Source organism: Procambarus clarkii, chromosome 85 (assembly GCF_040958095.1).
Source record: "Procambarus clarkii isolate CNS0578487 chromosome 85, FALCON_Pclarkii_2.0, whole genome shotgun sequence".
Taxonomy (NCBI): domain Eukaryota; kingdom Metazoa; phylum Arthropoda; class Malacostraca; order Decapoda; family Cambaridae; genus Procambarus; species Procambarus clarkii.
In genome coordinates, this window is record NC_091234.1 from 16,959,875 (window position 1) to 16,973,742 (window position 13,868).

Here is a 13,868-nt window from a genome sequence, read left to right on the forward strand (position 1 = left end):
AAGCACCAGCCGTCACCATGTGTGGTAATGGCTGCCACGAGCCGGGCGCCTCACCCCTGCTGCCTGCCCAGAGTCACGCCACCAAGAAAATGTGCAAAAGTCGTAAATACTGGAGCAAAGCGGCGTATAATGAGAAGGGGGGGAGAGGGGGGAGGGTTAAAAACGTGGTGAGGCGTGGCACTGGGCCCCACCCCGCCACGCCCTGGTGCCAGCAGTCAGTGCCTACACACAGCCTCGCTAGTGGGTGCCAGCAAGCCCGGCACTAATGGGCCACGATAACACGCCTCTCTAGACACTATCGCCCCTGGCTATCAACACCCGCCTTCTCTCTACTCTCACCCAAGCGACGGACCACTTTAAAATATGTAGAGAGAACCAGCTCATCGTACATCACACCACAAGCAGCTCCCCCTGGCCAAACTTTGCAATTTATAAGTGGCAAGTTGGAGTTTACCTGTAACATCGGTTGATTATGTTGTAGAATGATTAGGTTGTTTTTGGCTGGGGATGATCGATGGTTACTTGGTAGTGGGCAGGTATTGGAGTACCAAAAGTATTCAAATTTGCTGACAACGTTGTTGATTCCTATTAAGTTGTTGAGCTTAAGAGGTATCTATTAAGTTGTTGAGCTTAAGAGGTATCTATTAAGTTGTTGAGCTTAAGAGGTATCTATTAAGTTGTTGAGCTTAAGAGGTATCTATTAAGTTGTTGAGCTTAAGAGGTATCTATTAAGTTGTTGAGCTTAAGAGGTATCTATTAAGTTGTTGAGCTTAAGAGGTATCTATTAAGTTGTTGAGCTTAAGAGGTATCTATTAAGTTGTTGAGCTTAAGAGGTATCTATTAAGTTGTTGAGCTTAAGAGGGTACTAGGTCATCCTATGTGTATGTCCATGGTGCCTAACTGGCGTCCAACATACCTGAGGTATACTTAGGGTATACCTGGAGTGGGTTCCGAGATATCTATTCCTCCCGATCCCGGCCTGAGAGATAACTTGATCTAAAAGGCTGTTGCTTGGAGCAGCTTCGCAAGCCGCATGCAGAGTGGGTATGCTCTACCTGGGGCATGCCTAGCAAGCCGTTGCTAGGCATGCCCCAGGTAGACAAGGGTAAGGTGCATTCAGGTGCTACGAGATCCACAGACTGTTACCTAAGGAGGGGGGGGGGGTGGGAGGTTCACCTACCTCCCTCTTTAAGAGGCGCTTCAACTGAGAACGACCCCTTACACAGCTGCTTACGAAAGGATTATGTATTTAAGATCATGAAGTAATGGTTCATTCTTCAAGACCTTAAGGAGTGCATACCTGGAGAGGGTTTCGAGTTTTATTAATATATATACATATATACATATATATATATATACATATATATATATATTAGACAAAGGTAAGTAGAGGCGTTTAGTCAAATGTACATCAGCAGATGTTGCAAACTCCCAGAGATACTTGTAGGCGAGCATTTCGTTCCAGTGGTGTATCTTCTCCCAGTCAACGGGATGAAGCGAATCAAGAATGCAAAACTTGCTAGATTTAAAAGTGGCGCAGAGAAGTAACAGTAGCGTATTAGGGGGATTATTTCCCCGCTGTGTGAAGTAGTGGACGTGTAGCAGTACCCCCCCGTCACACACACACACACACACACACACACACACACACACACACACACACACACACACACACACACACACACACACACACACACACACACACACACACACACACACCCACCCTTAATCCCCCCTTCCCCCCCATCCTCCTCCCCCTCTCTCTAGTCTCCGAATCTAATATTCCACATTACCAGAGAGATGCCACTTTGACCCACCCTGCGGGGTGTTATAAGGGTGGTGCGGCACAACCAGGGAGCCTCTTCCTTATGGGGTTAGGCAGCAAGAGGGTGCTGCTCTCTCTCTCTCTCTCGGCCGGCCGGCATACTTGCATCTCTCGAGCGCCAGCATTCAATATGCTAATCAGATTGATCTGAGGCCTTTGTATTCATAATGAGTGGCCGTCTTCGGGGCCGTGTTGAGGGCATTATTTACTAGCTGGGCACGTCAGGGCTGTGGGTTCTGGGTACTACTGGGTTCTATCTGCATGCGCCCTATACAATCAGGGCTTCCTTTAAGGCCTGCTGCTCCCTAACCCCGGCCCCCTCTACCCCTCAGCCTCCTCTCACTATCCCTAGCTTCGCCTATCCCCAGCTTCCACCCTCACCATATCCTGCTTCCCCTCACCCATGTGAGGGTGAGCACTCACTAGGAGGCCTCTCATCACCTTACCAGTCAAACCCCTCATCTCCGGAGACGCCCAAGGATGCTTCACCTTGAAACAACATCCATCAACCCGTCCTCTCCATCTGCCAATCCGTAAAATATACGACTGTTTGCCTAACCTGACAGATACAAACCCGAGCAACCCACCAAACCTATCGAGGCCCATGCATAGAAAACGGCAATATTACGATGCTAGAATTTGTAGTAACATGGCGCGTTTGTGAAACAGATTGGGCGACTGCGTAAAAAATGCGACGTAGTACCATTATACAATCATGCTGCCAGATAGGGTATTTCTCCCAGAATAAGGGAACCCACAGCCCTAAGCCCATTGACGATGTGTATTGAATTTTGTAACTAGCTCATGAAGACTGTAACTTGCTTAGCTCAATGAATTGTGGGGTTCAGTCCCTGAGCCCATTATGTGCCTCTGTAACCCTGTCTACTACCGCCCACAAGATGGAGACCTTGGAAACACAAACCGAAACTATTTTCCGCTTGTTACAACTTGTAATAAAGTCGTTACTTCTTGACCAGACCACACACTAGAAGGTGAAGGGACGACGACGTTTCGGTCCGAGCCTGGACCATTCTCATTCTCTGAATCGACTTGAGAATGGTCCAGGACGGACCGAAACGTCGTCGTCGTCCCTTCACCTTCTAGTGTGTGGTCTGGTCAACTTACTTTAGCCACGTTATTGTGACTCATCGCCTGCATTGTTACATCTCGGCTTAACGTGTTTATGACGTATTAGAACGTTGTTACAACTTGCTATATTGGTTGTTATAACTGGTTAGGTGTTAAAACTTGTTCGAACGTTGTACCAACGTCGTAGTTTCGGTGTGTGTTTGGCGGGTATGGGGTGCATAATAAACGAACTAAACTAAACATAAGGAAGCCTCCACAGGTACTCGTCCACAGGTACGCCTCCACAGGTACCTGCTTGAGACGAGGCTCACAAGTGAGCCAGGTCACCCCACCTTTCCTCCTAGGCACGTGAGGAAGTGCTACTTCCTCAATAGCAAATTGAGGAAAAGCAAACCTGCACTTCCAAACGTCCACTTGCAAATTGTTGCACGAATTATGAGCTCCAGAACACGAGTGAAAACTAGATTTGGAAAGCTGCTGGTACTTCATGCTGGCAGGTCTAAAGGGATCTAATCACTCATGATTGGACATATGTAGTGTGTTATATCATCTCACGGTTCCTGGTCACTAAGTTGACACGAGGAGTGCTCAGGATTGGCCGAGTCATTACCTATAGCCACCTGCCACAGGTAATGGACCAACCTTTGCAACCACGTGTCGCACAGTCTGGTCGACTTTTCGCGCCAAAATACAAATATTTACATCTGCAGGTATGAGATGTAAACAAACGCGCCAAGACTCTCCAGGTTAGCATGTGGTTGTGACGGGGCCCAGCCACGCTGTCATTAGTATTCCTGACGAAGGTCTTTAAGACCTCGTTTGATTATTGCCGTCCAATCAGCCTTTTGTGGTGGTGGTGGTAATCTTGAGGTTATCTTGAGATGATTTCTGGAGCTTTAGTGTCCCCGCGGCCCGGTCCTCGACCAGGTCTCCACCCCCAGGAAGCAGCCCGTGACAGCTGACTAACACCCAGGTACCTATTTTACTGCTAGGTAACAGGAGTGGTGGTATAGTGTTTTTGCCACTTGTCGGCATCTTCCTCCTACATTGTCTTAAAAACTTCTACTCATCTCCCACTATTTTCACGGTAGTTCAACCCTTACAAAAAATACCGTGACCCAATTGGACCCCTGCGTCACGCCACACCCTAGACCCCTGCGTCACGCCACACCCCTAGACCCCTGCGTCACGCCACACCCCTAGACCCCTGCGTCACGCCACACCCCTAGACCCCTGCGTCACGCCACTCTGGCGGGAACCTTCCCCTTACTCGACAGCCTTAATAAACACACGAAATTAGCATAGAAGAACACTTCTCTCGTCATCAGCATCCAAAGAACTAATTTAATTTAAAGTCCTCAAGGACTCTACTCCTTCAGACGCAGCTAGGCCTACTCCACTACTCCTTCAGGCAAATCCACGTGGAGGAGGTCTTTAAATCCACGTGGAGGTGGTCTTTAAATCCACGTGGAGGGAGTCTTTAAATCCACGTGGAGGAAGTCTTTAAATCCACGTGGAGGAAGTCTTTAAATCCACGTGTGATGCAGAAGTTCTATCCACACGACGATAGATTAAGAAAATATAATTTTATCAACCATTTCGCTCCCCGTTGAAATCAGCCATTCTTTGTATTCTGCCAGCCCACCCACCCCTCCCTCTAGCCCACCCATCCCACTAGCCCACCCTTGCCATAGCTTGGTGGGCGGCTGGCACAGCTCCCCTACCATCCCGGCACTTTATGACTCAAATTTGCTCCCCCGCCAAAATGGTGAGCTTGGACAACGGTTCCTCCTCGCTAATATACCCATGGAAAACGACGCTCCCTCACTCGTTTTCTGTTCGTAAAAATTTAACGGCGGAGACTCTCACAATTCTTACAGTGGCAACTGACGCAAAATTGTTAGGGGGGAAGTAGTCTAACCCCTTGAAATTATACCGCTACCCAAAACGGATCCAGATGCCGCTTTGTCAATACAGGAATACGTACAGAAACAGCCACACACTAGAAAAGTATACAGAAATATTTGGATAAAAGAGAAAGGAGTCAGTTTCCTGTGCGAATACAGCCTTCTCTTAAAGCATCAGCATGTTAATTGTACTGAGGATAGTAGTAGTAGGCATCCATCAGTCTCAGGAGACTATGGAGTTGCGCTCTGGTTGTGGCCTCACCAGGGCGCAAAGCCTGGGTAGGTCGATATGGAGGAGAAGCTGTTACCCATGCAGCGAGTCCCCCTCCCCCTCTCCACGGCACCGAAGATTTTCAATGGAAATGCAAACGCCTATCCTCAGTAACCACAACCATACTGCTACTACTTTCACACTGATACAAAGCTGTAAAACTATAACAAAAACACAATTTACATTTCTGGTTTACGTTGGTTTACATGGAAGGTTTACCGGCGTGGTGCCCTCTACACGCCGCCGCTGTCGTCCTCACATCTTGAGGTTATCTTGAGATGATTTCGGGGCTTTAGTGTCCCCGCGGCCCGGTCCTTGACCAGGCCGCCACCCCCAGGAAGCAGCCCGTGACATCTGACTAACACCCAGCTACCTATTTTACTGCTAGGTAACAGGGGCATAGGGTGAAAGAAACTGCCCATTGTTTCTCGCCGGCGCCTGGGATCGAACCCAGGACCACAGGATCACAAGTCCAGCGTGCTGTCCGCTCGGCCGACCGGCTCCCTCCGACCAACTTGTGCCACTGTGTTCAACTTAAGTCCTTCGCTACTATCACCCAAGCGGAATGTCAATTTCTCTCTCCCGTGTTGAAAATAGAAGTTTGGACGCCAGGGCTTGGGCTTAGCTAAATGGGACTTGCCGTTCACCAAGACCTAAGCAAAGGTTTACCTGGAGCTCGTTCCGAGGATCCATGTCACCCACGGCTCGGTTTCTTATCAGGCTTCCTAGCAGGCTGTCCTGTCAACCAGGCTGTTGGACGTCGCTGCATGTAAATTTTTGTAGTGTAAAGACTTGGCATCAGTCAGTAAAATTGTCCATGTGTAAACTAGGGTGCCATTTTCCAGGTGTAAACTAGGGTGCCATTTTCCAGGTGTAAACTAGGGTGCCATTTTCCAGGGGTAAAGTAGGGTGCCATTCTCTCGGCTGCGCTCCAGGAGTACAATTTGATGCTTTATCGAATGAATTCGAGAGTATTTTACCAGGCCTTGGATGGGGCAGTTAGTGCAGTTAGGTAGTTAGGCACAATATACAACCCGAGTGTGGCACTAGGGTCTTAAGTGCCATACCTGGTTGCTTGATGGGGTTCTGGGAGTTGTTCTACTCCAAGCCCGGCCCGAAGCCAGGCTTGACTTGTGAGAGTTTGGTCCACCAGGCTGTTGCTTGGAGCGGCCCGCAGGACCACATACCCACCACAGCCTGGTTCGTCCGGCACTCCTTGGAGGTAACTATCTAGTTTCCTCTTGAAGATGTCCACGGTTGTTCCGGCAATATTTCTTATGCTCGCTGGGAGGACGTTGAACAACCGCGGACCTCTGATGTTTATACAGTGTTCTATGTGCCTATGGCACCTCTGCTCTTCACTGGTTCTATTCTGCATTTTGTTCCATATCGTTCACTTAAGTGACAGGACGAACAACCCAGCGGGTTTTCTTCCTATTGGGGAGTGTTGTACATGCTGCTATGGCGGTGTGTCCACTCACAGGATGAGTGGCACTGCCCAATACTGTCACTATGGCGGTGTGTCCACTCACAGGGTGAGTGACGCCGCCCAATACTGTCACTATGGCGGTGTGTCCACTCACAGGATGAGTGGCGCTGCTCAATACTGTCACTATGGCGGTGTGTTCACTCACAGGATGAGTGGCACTGCCCAATACTGTCACTATGGCGGTGTGCCCACTCACAGGATGAGTAACGCTGCCCAATACTGTCACTATGGCGGTGTGTCCACTCACAGGATGAGTGGCGCTGCCCAATACTGTCACTATGGCGGTGTGCTCACTCACAGGATGAGTAACGCTGCCCAATACTGTCACTATGGCGGTGTGTCCACTCACAGGATGAGTGGCGCTGCTCAATACTGTCACTATGGCGGTGTGTCCACTCACAGGATGAGTGACGCTGCCCAATACTGTCACTATGGCGGTGTGTCCACTCACAGGATGAGTGACGCTGCCCAATACTGTCACTATGGCGGTGTGTCCACTCACAGGATGAGTGACGCTGCCCAATACTGTCACTATGGCGGTGTGTCCACTCACAGGATGAGTGACGCTGCCCAATACTGTCACTATGGCGGTGTGTCCACTCACAGGATGAGTGACGCTGCCCAATACTGTCACTATGGCGGTGTGTCCACTCACAGGATGAGTGGCGCTGCCCAATACTGTCACTATGGCGGTGTGTCCACTCACAGGATGAGTGGCGCTGCCCAATACTGTCACTATGGCGGTGTGTCCACTCACAGGATGAGTGGCGCTGCCCAATACTGTCACTATGGCGGTGTGTCCACTCACAGGATGAGTGACGCTGCCCAATACTGTCACTATGGCGGTGTGTCCACTCACAGGATGAGTGACGCTGCCCAATACTGTCACTATGGCGGTGTGTCCACTCACAGGATGAGTGGCGCTGCCCAATACTGTCACTATGGCGGTGTGTCCACTCACAGGATGAGTGGCGCTGCCCAATACTGTCACTATGGCGGTGTGTCCACTCACAGGATGAGTGGCGCTGCCCAATACTGTCACTATGGCGGTGTGTCCACTCACAGGATGAGTGGCGCTGCCCAATACTGTCACTATGGCGGTGTGTCCACTCACAGGATGAGTGGCGCTGCCCAATACTGTCACTATGGCGGTGTGTCCACTCACAGGATGAGTGGCGCTGCCCAATACTGTCACTATGGCGGTGTGTTCACTCACAGGATGAGTGGCGCTGCCCAATACTGTCACTATGGCGGTGTGTCCACTCACAGGATGAGTGACGCTGCCCAATACTGTCACTATGGCGGTGTGTCCACTCACAGGATGAGTGACGCTGCCCAATACTGTCACTATGGCGGTGTGTCCACTCACAGGATGAGTGGCGCTGCCCAATACTGTCACTATGGCGGTGTGTCCACTCACAGGATGAGTGGCGCTGCCCAATACTGTCACTATGGCGGTGTGTCCACTCACAGGATGAGTGACGCTGCCCAATACTGTCACTATGGCGGTGTGTCCACTCACAGGATGAGTGGCGCTGCCCAATAAACTCGACCCTCAGGGCAAAATTTAAATTTAATCCAGTACGTTGTTATATTACTGAGCAGATTTGGTACTTGGCACTCCAGTATTTTCCCCATGAGACAACATAGACTCTCCACGCAACAGTGAACAGACTCCCCAGCACCCAGCACCGCCAGTACACAGAGAGGTGTGTGGCAGGAGTGTACCCAGCAGGGGTGAACACCCACTTGTACATCCATCCCTCTGGTAAACACCCCCCCCCTCTCCCCCCACACACAGCGCACGCTTGTTCTACACCACCAGATACACTCTCAACATACACAAACAACCTCCTCCAAACATGCGCAAAAAAAATTAAAAAAAACATGCATAAACATATCAGGTGACGAGCGCTCTGGCCATTCATCACTGCCTGCCCGTCCTCTCCAGCGGTCACAACGTCGCTAAAATGATGTATTAAATGCACCGAACCTAACCGATGGCTCACGAGTAGAAAACGCGACATTATATTATAGTACATTATTTTTAGGGGCGTTAGGGGATTTAGACAGTCAAAATACAGTATTCTAGAAGATGTATTGGCTCTGCGACTGGTACCTGGGTGTTAGTCAGCTGTCACGGGTTGCTTCCTGGGGGTGGAGGCCTGGTCGAGGACCGGGCCGCGGGGACACTAAAAAAGCCCCGAAATCATCAAGATAACCTCAAGATAACCCCCTAGTTGTGCTTGCGGAGGGGTTGAGCTCTGGCTCTTTGGTCCCGCCTCTCAACTGGTGTACAGGTTCCTGAGCCTATTGGGCTCTATCATATCTACACTTGAAACTGTGTATGGAGTCAGCCTCCACCACATCACTTCCTAATGCATTCCACCTGTTAACTACCCTGACTTGTCCTTGCAAGGAACTGACCAAGACCCGTCCAAATATTGAGAAATTCCTTTAGCATACTTTCTCGAGCTCTGAGGGCCTTGAGCGGGGGTGGCACTGGCTCTACATCCCCACGGGAGGCACTTCCAGGTCTCTCTCTCTCGGACCAAGAACGAGGAAAAGTCGGAATTAAAAAAAAGTAACCATCTTAGCTTTTTACATTAAAAACTTTCTACACCCTTAAATTATATTATAATGCCGCTCCAGAACGTATTTCCGCAGTTTTTAGGCACTAATGAAAAACGAGGTGAAAACTTCGCTCAAGTACTGCTCAGTGTGGCATAGTTGACTCGTTATCACCCGCCTCGTTACCCAACCCACACGGGGGCGGCCTGGACACTGCTGTTATCAACGGGTAGTTATTGGTAACGGAGTCGGGGACCCCGTTGGTAACGGAGAGGGGGGGACCCGTTGGTAACGGAGTGGAACGCATTGGTAAGTGGCAGAAAAAAAAATTGGCAAACGTCCAATAAAAAAAGGCCAAAAAAACAACAGAAAAGTGGCAAACGCCCAAAAGGTGCCACTTGGGCTGGACGGTAGAGCGACAGTCTCGCTTCTTGCAGGTCGGCGCTCAATCCCCGACCGTCCAAGTGGTTGGGCACCATTCCTTCCCTCCGTCCCATCCCAAATCCTCATTCCTTCCCAGTGCTATATAGTCGTAATGGCTTGGTGCTTCTCCCGATAGTTCCCTTCCCGTCACCAACAAGGCACTTGACGGCCGACGAGTAATTTGGAATAAATTGGTCGACGTTAACCGGCCATTAGGGACAACCAGCTGCTCTCTGCCGCCACCTTTTCTCTGAATGGGAGATGTAGGAGGAACATGGGGGCTCCAGGAGATGGACGAGGAGGGGACATTCCCTGCCAGAACATAGCGGGCAAAAGAGAGGGGGGAAAGGGGGGAGGAGAGAGGGGAGAGGGGGAAGAGGGGGGGAGAGGGGGAGAGGGGGAAGAGAGGGGAGAGAGGGGAGAGAGGGGGGAGAGGGGGAGAGAGAAGAGGGGGAGAGAGAAGTGGGATGAGAGGGAGGGGTGAGAAAGGGAGGGGGGTGAGAGAGAAAGGGAGGGGGTGAAAGGGGAGGGGGGAGGGGAGGAGGGGGTTGAGATGGGAGGGGTGAGAGGAGAAAGGGGAGGGGAGGAGGGGGAGAGGGGAGGGGGTGAGAGGAGAAACGGGAGGGGAGGGGGGGCAGGCTTGTATCAAGGTCCCCCTATGCTCGAAACTAATAACCCCTCCCAAGCAAGCAAGCAATCCACACACCCGTTGCCCAACTCCCGGGTGAACCGAGGCATTAGGAGACAGAAAACGTGCCCAACCACTTCCGTCCCGCCCGGAACACAACCTCTTTTATAACCCTGTTTAAATGCTAAATAAACGCTCGTTTTAGGCCTCTAAATAAACCGCGTACACACGCTGTGAATGCATCGCTTCGGACAGCTCAAAGAGTCAAGAGAGATTACTTGGCCACCCAGACCCGGCCCCAGAGCGAGGCGGGCCCGGGAACCAGACCCAACCAGCACGAGTCAAAAGCCTCAAACACGCGAACTTCAGCCTCTTGACAAGCAATTTTCCGTGGCTTATAAGAACACAGCCTTTAGTACTGGGTAATTACAAGCAAGACCCTATAATAGTATCGTAATTAGGGATCTGGAGAATCAGATCGTGTGCGTGCAGAGAGCCGCGCTCAGGAGGGAAATCAGGAGTATGAGCCACGATCCACTCAGGAGAATAATGACCGACAAATTGATGGCTTGCTTCGATAACATCTTGAGCCTGACCTCTTCGTGACATCCTCCTAATGAGGAACAGCGATGAAATGTGAGAATGTTACGGAGATAAAGAGAACTTAAGAGACTCGAAGATAAACTTAAAAGATACTTAAGACAGGGGAACTCATGGGGATACACATATAGTTAAAAAAAAGCCATTAACGTGGATTACAACTTCAGGAAAAATGCTTAATTGTAATGTGATCGTGAGGAAATTTCAAGACGTCGAATGCTGGTGAAGTATGTGAATCGTTAGCAAGAAGATGCTGTCGATCCACCAGCTCGTCCTGGGAGTTACAGCAGCCACAAACAACCCCCCCCCCCCTCCCCCCACACCCCCTTCTCTATGTAGCATCTTAGTTCGCTCCACGAACGGGCTCACCATAGCCCGTGCTACTTGGAACTTTTTGTTCTGAGCAGCTGAATCTAAAAAAAACAACAAACGCTTCACGGATCCACCTTTTACTTTCCAACAAGGAGACTTGAGCCGTTCGTCACTGCAGAGCTGTCATTTAACACATCAATATATATTATTCTGACGTTCGAATTCACAAAATAGATTTGCAATCTGAGAAATTTTACAAGGTCTTATTGCAGTGAGGATGCTGCTCATATTCACTGCCACAGATGACTGAGGATGCTGCTCATATTCACTGCCACAGATGACTGAGGATGCTGCTCATATTCACTGCCACAGAGGACAGTGAGGATGCTGCTCATATTCACTGCCACACAGGACAGTGAGGATGCTGCTCATATTCACTGCCACACAGGACAGTGAGGATGCTGCTCATATTCACTGCCACACAGGACAGTGAAAATGTTGTTCTTATTCACTGCCACAGATGATTGAGGATGCTGCTCATATTCACTGCCACACAGGACAGTGAGGATGGTGTTCATATTCACTGCCACAGATGACTGAGGATGCTGCTCATATTCACTGCCACACAGGACAGTGAGGATGGTGTTCATATTCACTGCCACAGATGACTGAGGATGCTGCTCATATTCACTGCCACACAGGACAGTGAAAATGTTGTTCTTATTCACTGCCACAGATGACTGAGGATGCTGCTCATATTCACTGCCACACAGGACAGTGAGGATGCTGTTCATATTCACTGCCACACAGGACAGTGAGGATGCTGCTCATATTCACTGCCACACAGGACAGTGAGGATGCTGCTCATATTCACTGCCACACAGGACAGTGAGGATGCTGCTCATATTCACTGCCACACAGGACAGTGAGGATGCTGCTCATATTCACTGCCACACAGGACAGTGAGGATGGTGCTCATATTCACTGCCACACAGGACAGTGAGGATGGTGCTCATATTCACTGCCACACAGGACAGTGAGGATGGTGCTCATATTCACTGCCACACAGGACAGTGAGGATGGTGCTCATATTCACTGCCACACAGGACAGTGAGGATGCTGTTCATATTCACTGCCACACAGGACAGTGAAGATGCTGCTCATATTCACTGCCACACAGGACAGTGAGGATGCTGTTCATATTCACTGCCACACAGTACAAAGAATCATAAGACAAGGTCCAAATTGTATATGTAAACACATCAGTGCTTTCCCCAACACGACAAACCCTATTGGCCGAGGCCAGTCAACAGACAGCGACACAGCTGGCCACTCCACGCGGTCAAGCGTGGTCTTGATTACCACCGTTACGGGGTTTGGGCACGCCATAGGTACCTGGACCCGCCATAGCCCATGCCAACCTAATATTGGTCAAGCTTAGCCCTCTGTGGAAGTTTGAGAGAGAGCGAGAGAGCGAGAGAGCAAGAGAGCAAGAGAGAAGGGGGGAGGGGGGGGGGGGTGTTCGAGGCATTAAGGAAGAAAAACACAAGAGTCAAGATAGGAGCCCACGTCGTGTGTCAACAATATTAGGCAGTAATGCCGTCACAAAGTAAGAGATGAGTCGCGTTGCTGGTGGAGCGTTCCCCCCTCCCACACCACATTCCCCCCCCCCCCCCCCACCCCTCACGTAAAAAGCAACACTGACTGCTGAGACCAGGTGTAAACACCTTCGCCTTGGACCTTCTCGCTATTCTTGTTAACGAATTAAAAGTGTTGATTTTTATCAAAAAACTTGTGTACGAAGCCGGCGAGCGTGGTAATGTTCCAGTGTACGAAGCCGCGCCGGTGACGTCACTCGGCAGCTGGTGGAGGGAATCCACCAGCTTAACTGTTTCTCTCTCTCGTATCCAGCTGGCAGCCAGGGGCCAGATTCACGAAGCAGCTACACAAGTACTTGCGACCGTGTACATCTTTCCTCAATCTTTGACGGCTTTGGTTACATTTATTAAACAGTTTACAAGCATGAAAACTTGCCAATCAACTGTTGTTATTGTTATAAACAGCCTCCTGGTTCTTCCGAACTCATTAATTGTTTAATAATTGTAAACAAAGCCGCCAAAGATTGAGAGAAGATGTAGAGGTTCGTAAGTGCTTCGTGAATCTGGCCCCTGGGCGCTAATTTTCACAGGTAGAGGTGGGTAGATAAGACGTTAAAGGGGGGGGGGGGGTTAATCAGATAATGACCTGGTTGATATTTTCTACTTGGCGACCTGATCAACCAGACTATAGACGGACATTTATGCTTCCAGTATTTAACTGGATCGTCCAGCGACTATCAGAAATATTGCCGGAACAACTGTGGACATCTTCAAGGAGAAAACTGGACTTTTCTAAAAGAAGTTCCGGATCAACTGGGCTGTGGTGGGTATGTGGGCCTGCGGGCCGCTCCAAGCAACAGCCTGGTGGACCAAACTCCCACAAGTCAAGCCTGGCCTCGGGCCGGGCTTGTGGAGTAGAACTCCCAGAACCCCATCAACCAGGTATCATTTAACTGTTAATTATATTGTCTATATCCCTAAATCTACACACAGGCCATGTGTGAATATCTTCATGGGAGGTTATCTTGAGATGATTTCGAGGCTTAGCGTCCCCGCGGCCCGGTCCTCGACCAGGCCTCCTTTCTGTTACACACCCCCAGGAAGCAGCCCGTAGCAGCTGTCTAACTCCCAGGTACCTATTTACTGCTATTTTAA